The 7,835-nt window shown below is 37.6% G+C and overlaps 1 protein-coding gene across 1 annotated transcript in view; it reads left to right on the top strand.

Annotated features, from left to right (window-relative positions):
• The first annotated feature begins 2,144 nt into the window (after nucleotides 1-2,144).
• Nucleotides 2,145-7,835, top strand: part of slc45a4a (solute carrier family 45 member 4a) — a 55,133-nt gene continuing 49,442 nt past the window's right edge. The window contains exons 1-2 of the mRNA XM_032580639.1: nucleotides 2,145-2,352; nucleotides 3,974-4,057. The gene's annotated coding sequence lies outside the window, so the exon portion shown is untranslated. The remainder of the gene's footprint in view (nucleotides 2,353-3,973; nucleotides 4,058-7,835) is intronic.

Below are 7,835 nucleotides of genomic sequence, written 5' to 3'. Positions count from 1 at the left end.
ATGCTTTCTGTGTCTCCTGCTGAGTTTTTAATCACTTTCTCTAATCCATAAATCTTTACTTGGTAAAAGGGAGTTCCAGGTGTAAGCAGGCCCAAAATATACACAGATTAGGGAACTAGCTTGGCTCAAAACCTTATGCTGTTCTGCCAGAGACGCTGTTCTTTACGGCTTCAAGTCGCAGCTGCTCTTTGTCGTGAATTTGTTGCTTCAATTTACAAAAGCTGACGCATTTCTTGGTAACACTGATAAAGACGTTTATGGTAGAAGCATTATCTCACACTGAAAATTGGACATTTTATTTCACTACATTTATTCAGGCAAGATTTTTTTTAAATATATAATTTCATTTTCATTGGTTTATTTTTATTAATTATTAGGAAAAAAACCAATAAAAATTCTATATATATATACATAAAAAGTTATATAATTTTATTCCTCCTTGTTCATATGAATACTTTTTGTTTCCTTTTAAGACATTTCACAAGTTTGATGCATACCGAGAGAGAAAATCTTTGTAGTTTTTCTTTTTTCAGTCACTTTTATGCAGCTAAGACATAAGAGTTTTTACCCAAAGTTGGAAAATCAGGACAAAAATGGTGGATATTATTTGATTTTATTTTTATTAAAGTCTGTATGTCATTTTTTGTGGGTTATAATTTTGTTCTTATTTGTTTTATCTTTATTTATGATAAATAAATAAACATATTTATTATATACAGTATGTATGTATATATATATATATATAGATAGATAGATATAAAGTGACATTTAATTTTCTTTTTAGAAAAGAAGTGCACTAAAACAGAAACATAAATAAATTATATACAATATGGGTTACGTTTACTCTTAGGGCTCTGATTCCTCTCATATGGCCTCTTCAGTTCCTCTTGCATGATTTCTATATGATTTAGGTCTTTGGGCTGAAAAAAACCATTGAAGTCAAACAAACCATGTTTGGTTTGTGTCTGGTGAATCATCATTATCCTTTTTACAGATCTAATGATGACCCACATTCAGATTTTTACCAGTGCCCAGCAGATTTTTATTTGACATCTCTTGGTATGATAAACAGATCCTAAAAAGATTCTCAGAAGCTTTTGGAGGATAAACAGGTCCACAGCATGACAGATTCGACACTATGCATGCACTTTTTCATCCTATGTTTCAAGCCAAAACCATGTAAGGGTACCAAAAACCTTACCTTTAGACGTATTTGACCACAATTAAACTTTCTGTAAGTATAGCAAGTTGTACTTTTGTAGCTGCAGAACCAAAAGGGTTTTTTTCCTGGCTTACCCTCAAAACACAGTGAGCATGTTTACAGCATTCAATGATTGCTATGAAGACTTTTAGTGGCCCCAAGGAGCCACTCTGTGCTACATTTCTCCGTTGAAGGGTTTCTTTTACCTCTCTAACTATTTACTTCCTGTTTGTGGTGAAAGATAAATGCAGGACCTCATTCAGCCTGGTGCTCAGTGGCAAAAAGAAAAAGGACTTCTGTGTCCTGTCAGACATTACTTTGGGACACAGACAGTTATGAATTAACGCTTAGAAGCTCTTAGAAAATCTAATTAGCTCAAAACTGTAATTAAGATTAAACTCTCTATGTACTTTAATTCTAAAGAGATTGTTTTTGATGTTGAGATAATGTTTGAACATTCAAATGTCTGTTTTTATTTCATTCAGTCTGAGATAATGTCGATGCTTTACCAAGAGTGACACCTTCTGTAACAGGAAATAAACTTATCATACTGCAGCTGAATAGTGTGAACATGACTGGGTTAGAGTTAATGCAGAAAAATAAACAAATAGAAAAACAAATGACAGGATCATTTATGCTGTAAAATCATAATAATTTTTCTCAATGACATTTTCCTTTATAAACAAAATAAAAATCTCAAATCAGTTTAAAATGTTTATGTTTTTTTGTTTTATTTCTTTTTGTCACTACTTTCTTTCTTTCGTTTTGTGGAATATTTTATTATAGAAATTTTAAACAATGTCATTATAAGCTTTTAGATAATATTTATAAATGGTTCATATTTAATCATGTATCAAATAAATAAATATACCGCCACTCAGTATGACAATGCGATACGTCGAGATGACATCACTCATTGAAGCCCCGCCCCCTTATGCAAAACAAGCCGTGTCGTCGACGGAAGCCAGGCGCTGCGTCTCGTCTTCCGACAGTTATTCCTTTAAAGGCGCATTTAAAGCCCTGGCTTCAGTCGTGGGAGCAGTGGACAGCCTGTGAAGCAGCAGCATTCTGCCGCAGAGCCAGAGCAGCGACCGTCCGACCTCCCGGTGGACACAAACACTGAGCCGACTGGCTGTCAACGACCCGGCGAGGTGAGTGCAGGGTCCGGTTAAAAACAGCAACAACAACAGCAACAGCAACAACAACAACAACAACAACAGTGGTGGGGGACGGATTTTGCCGTCCCCCACCACCAGCAGCAGCAGCAGCTGCAGCTGCTGGTGCTGGTGGCTCTGAGAACCAGGATACTCAGCATCTCAGGTTGCTGCTGAAAAGGAGGAGGAAGAAGAAGAAGAGAGGCATTTCCATTACTTTACAGGATGTATCAGGTTGCATACATTTCTCCTGCGCTCATTAGGAAATGTGCATTATTAGAATTTGAGATTAGCAATGATTGTTGTTGCAGTTTGTGCAAATGTTTCGTTTAATTCACTGCAGCTTCTTTTGTTATTAACCAGGAAGAAGCGGTTGAACACAGAGTGAAGATTAAGACTCGTGTCTATATTTGCTTTGAAGGTGTGATTTCCCACATGACTAGATATAATTTTTATCTGTCAAGATCTGAGAAGACAAACACTTTTTGGACACTTTTGCTGAAACTCTGTCCTTCAGATTTTGAATTTGGCTCAGCAGTCTTTAATAAGGATCACTTTGAGTTTGTTTTCCTCTAGTCATAAGAGGAAACTCCAACCTTTTATTATAAGAACATGCTGCTCCCTCGTTGTGTTGTACTTTCTATTAGATGTATTCCAAAACTTTAAGCAAATTGTGCCTCGCAAAAGTATTAGTGACCCTTTCTGTTTGTTGTATTTGTCTCTTTCCGAACACTAACCGTAATGTATTATTTTATGTGATGCATCAAATGCATTTTTGTAAAGTTGAAGAAACATGATATCTGTGTTTTCTTCTGGGAATCTTTTGGTGTCCGTCTCTACCAACGTCTTTAATCTAGAGACCCATCGTATTTACAAAACAAGTTGAATTGAGAGTCTGTAAAACACCAATTTCCAAGTCTGGTTGCATATTCTAAGTTGGATTTAGTTCTGGACTTTGACTAAGCCAGTGCTTTAATTTAAATCGTTCCATCATGTCTCTGGCTGCGTGTTTGGGGTTGCTGTGCTGTTGGAAAACGACTCTCCACTCTATAACTATTTTCTAACACGTTTTCTCCCAGGATCAGCCTGTGTTTAAACTCCATCCACCTTCCCGTCAACTCTGAACAGCTTGTCCCTGCTGCATGATGCTGCCAACACCGTGTTTTACCATAGGGAACCATGTCATACATAGCCTCTTATTCTTCCCTTGAATACAAAAGCACGGCACGCTTTTCTGAATTTTACTTTGAAAAAATGATCCAGGTTTCATTTTCTATTCCTAGTAACATTTATGCTCAACTTTCTGTTGTTTTGTCTGAAATGACAACTTAAGATGCTTCGAAAGTTTGTGCAGCAAAACTTTATGCAAGATGCCTCGTGCATAACGAATCTGAATCCAAATCCTGCAGCGAGGAACAGGAGATGCAAAACACAAATAATTTCTTTTGTGTGAGTTTTCCCCACAGGGAGAGAGTGTGTGTGTGTGTGTGTTTGCTGCTGCATTGGTTTAATGTGCAGTAAAAGCTGAAATAGTGCTGCTCTGTACACTCTGTGTGCTGATTTGTTAAGTCTCACCTCTGTTTCTGTGTCTCTGTGTCTGTTTTTGTTCTTGGTTCAGGATCGACTGCCCGGTTTGACATCCACAGCCAGGACCAAAGGAACAACGTCTCGGGGACATTTATGAAGCTTTCGATGCCTTTTGGTGAGTCTCTTCTGGATGATGATTAACGGACACTTGACTCATAAAGTAAATATGATCTACTTCTGTTATTCTGTTGGATTACAAGTCAGTTTTGTAAACCAGAACAGCAGTGCAGAAGTGCTTCCTTGCATTGGTTCATAACCTTGGTTTTGGAATCACCTGACTGGTTTTGCAGAAAAAACAAAAATCACGCTACCTCTGAGGAAACTCCTTCCTTCCAAATCTGTCAGGCTCTTCTTTTCGTTTTGTTTGCGTTGCAGTTTAGGTTTTGCTTTGTGTGTGTGTGTGTGTGTGTGTGTGTTGGCGAGCAGCCGACTTATGCTGAAGTGAAAGCAGTCCACTTCCTCTTGATGAGGTCTTTGCTGACTGCTGACGGCTGCTGCGTCAGCATCAGGTTATTACCAACTCATAAGATGCACGCAGACGCATGTAGTCACAAGCTATATGAATGTCACATGAGCACACAATAGGTGTGTATGTAATGCGGACACACACACTGACCTTTATAAGTCAGACAAATCAATATTGGACAGTGAAGATGCAGGACCAGGGTATATTTGCATAAATAAAGCCAAGCTTATAGATTAGTTGGCTTCTTTTCATCTCATGCCATATTAGCCAGACTTACGAATCCCTAATTTACATGTCATTTCAGATTCACTCAACAGGCAAACCCAGATATTTCAGAAGAGAAACACAAGGCTTTGTGGTGTGTTTTTGAGTTTACAAAGACCTGTTCAAAATATATGATTCATACTGAACTGTCTAAACACTGCAGTCGGGGTCATTGCACTCGCTGATCTGCATCACGTGAAAAGTTTTGGGTCTTGCTGAAAGCTTAGTCAGCTGTCGGGTTCCTAAAAATCCGACATGTGCTGTGATGGGAAAATTTTTATCTGGTAAAGAACTTTTATGTGGTAATGTTTCACGTACAGCATTATCTGTGCTTGCATTTTTGTTGTTGTGGTTTCAAACAACTCGACTACATTAAATCTAAAGTTATGCAGACAATGACAAAGGGCTAAAATAATAACCATTGCTTTTGAGAAATTCTAAAGTTGTTTTTTTTTTTTAGATAAAATAAAGATAATTGGTTTTTGACTTAGAAATAGCTTTTATTTAAAGTTTTACTGAGTGCAAATATCAAAATATCACCACTCATTTTCTAAAAAGTAGATAAAATTGTTGTTTTTCCCCTCGCACAAAAAACAAAATGCTCTTTAAGACGAGCTACCATTGCATTGACTCAAGTGTTGCCCTAACTTGCTTGGGCCTGACATTCTCACAGTTTGACCTTGAGTAAAAATCAGTGACTTAGACAACCAACAGTCTAAGGTTCAGGAAAATAATGGTGCATTCAAAAGTATTTGGAAATAACCAGATCTCCTCTTAATTTTAAAACGGGTCTCCAAAAAAAGCATTAGAGTTACAGTAGTTTTACAAGATTTCGTTTTATTGGATCATCTGCTCTGGCGCCTAGCCTACAATCAGCTGCTTTACAGATGTGGCTTGCCGGCTGTAGTTTTAAAACGGCTTTGCATAAATAAAAGCGATGGGTGTTGCTCCTGTGTTTTTACTGCCAGTGTGTTTCAACAGCTGGTTTAGGGGCAGAGCTGGAGTAAACGTCGGACTCTTTTCTATTATCTCATAAAAGAACTGCAGACTCTGGTAATGGCATATAGCGAAGATTTTTTTTGCACCGATAATTTCTTGCTAACGAGGTGAAATAATTTCAGTTGCAATGGAAAACAAATGCAGGAAGTCGGTGATTAGAATCGAATGTGGTTCGTTCATATTACCCCATGTTCAGATGTAATTTGAGGTTTTAGTCTTCGCTTCCTTTTTTCCAGCCATTTTTAATTAATTATTTCTTTGTCTTTCTCTGTCCAACGCACTCGGACACGGGATCAGTTTTGTTCTGTTTTTTGTTTTTAATCCGGAGCTCTGATCCTTTGTGTACATGAACCCCATCCCCTCTCCTGTGTGGTTCTGGAGCTCAGATCTGAAGAAACAGGAGGGGGAGAAATGAGTTGTCACATTATGAGCCAGTGGCTGATTTTTCTCACTTACAGCAGGGCCGTCAGTAACCTCCTTATCTCACTAGATCTGCTACACACACACACGCCCACACACACTGTAGTTATAAAGATATGTCGCTTGGTTAACTTCCCCTTCTCTCTTCATTGTGAGTTAATTTTCTGTCTTTTCTTGAGCTCCTCATGACTCTTTTCCTTATTTATCTTCTGTTCTCATTCATCAAGCATCTAACAGTTTTTTCTAATGCTTTGTTTTGTTTGTTTTGTTTTTAACCTCATGACTTACAGGCAACTTCTTGCTACATTTCTGTTGTCAAAGTGACACAGTTTAGTTTTCCATCTTTAATAATTGTTGTTGAATCAGTTACTTCAGTTATCTCAGCAGTTTTGGTCTTATGATTTCAGACTTCTTGAGGAGATTAGGTCGTCTTGTTGTTTGATACTTTGAGTTGGATTTAAAGTTCTTTCTTTTGATTAAAGTGTTCTGTTTTAATGCACGTAAATGGAGGCATTCAGTATGTTAAAGGTGCGGTACGTGTTGCACTTAAAGCACAGATGTTGTTCTGTCATTTATAAAATCAAGTGTAAGTGGGGATATTTACCACTAAGGCCAAAAACCTTCTGCTCCCAAAATCTCAGCAAACGACAAATAAAAACAATCAAATGTGCTGAATATTGAAAAATTAGACAAAAGGTAAGATGTGAACCCCAAAGCTTTGCTGAAAAACACCAGACACCACATGATCATGGTGTTCCCACTATGCTGCGTCATTGTAAACTTTACATGCATTTCTTTGAGAAGTTATTGTTTTCTTGTTTGTTTTGCTGGAGAAAATTCAGGCAAAAACAGCAGAAGAATGGATTTAGCATTTGGATAGTTTCCGCTGTCACAATGTGTTTACTCGCAAAACTAAAGTAACTTTTTACATTCATGTGAATTCACAGCATAAGATCAATGTTAAAATGTCTCAATATGGTAGGATTTACCTTCCATTTGCATCTGTAAGCTGAAGCCATTGTTTGCAGAGATAATTAAATAATGTCATTGTGCGACGGTATCATACTTTTAAAAAGTTTGTATTTGTTTTTCCAGAATTGGTGAAAACACAACTGGCAACTCCTAGAATGACAAAACCGAACAATTAAAGGGCAGCAGAAATGATGAAAGTCGAAGATACTTTTATTATTTGTCCATTTTCCTCCAATGCCAAAGGGACAAACAAGATAAAAAGCTTATGCGTGACAGCTTTTTGTTCGGCTCTGCAGCCAGGTATAAATGTTTTGCTGTCTCTGCGTTTATTATCAAATCTAAAGTTTCTCTCCTCAAACTTTCTTCAAAGTCGTTTGGTCTCCGTCCTATTGGGTCGTTTCCAATATAATTTTCAGGGACTCGTCCTCAAAAGATATTCATCCAATGACTAAGTGAAGCCCACTCTCTGATGAAATGGCTACAAAGAAATCTGTCTGGATGCCAGAGATGTCTGGCAGCGTGTGTGTGTGTGTTAGTGTGATGCTTCTTGGCTCATTTTAGTTAATTTAGGGTGAAGCACACACACCACACCCTCTGCTTACACTTATCTCTCCAGTGTTTGCTGTCACAGTTAAAGTTTACCTTTTCAACAGTTGCCATATGTTGTGTGAGATATAGAGACATTTTTCCCCACACGTTCAAGTCAGTTGTTTGCTTGATAGTGCTGTTCAACTTGTGCTTACCTTTGATATCGTGGATGTTTTTCTTTCAC

Source organism: Xiphophorus hellerii, chromosome 13, assembly GCF_003331165.1.
Source record: "Xiphophorus hellerii strain 12219 chromosome 13, Xiphophorus_hellerii-4.1, whole genome shotgun sequence".
Classification (NCBI taxonomy): domain Eukaryota; kingdom Metazoa; phylum Chordata; class Actinopteri; order Cyprinodontiformes; family Poeciliidae; genus Xiphophorus; species Xiphophorus hellerii.
The sequence above is the reverse complement of the archived record's forward strand: the minus strand, read 5'-3'. Positions and strand labels throughout refer to the sequence as shown.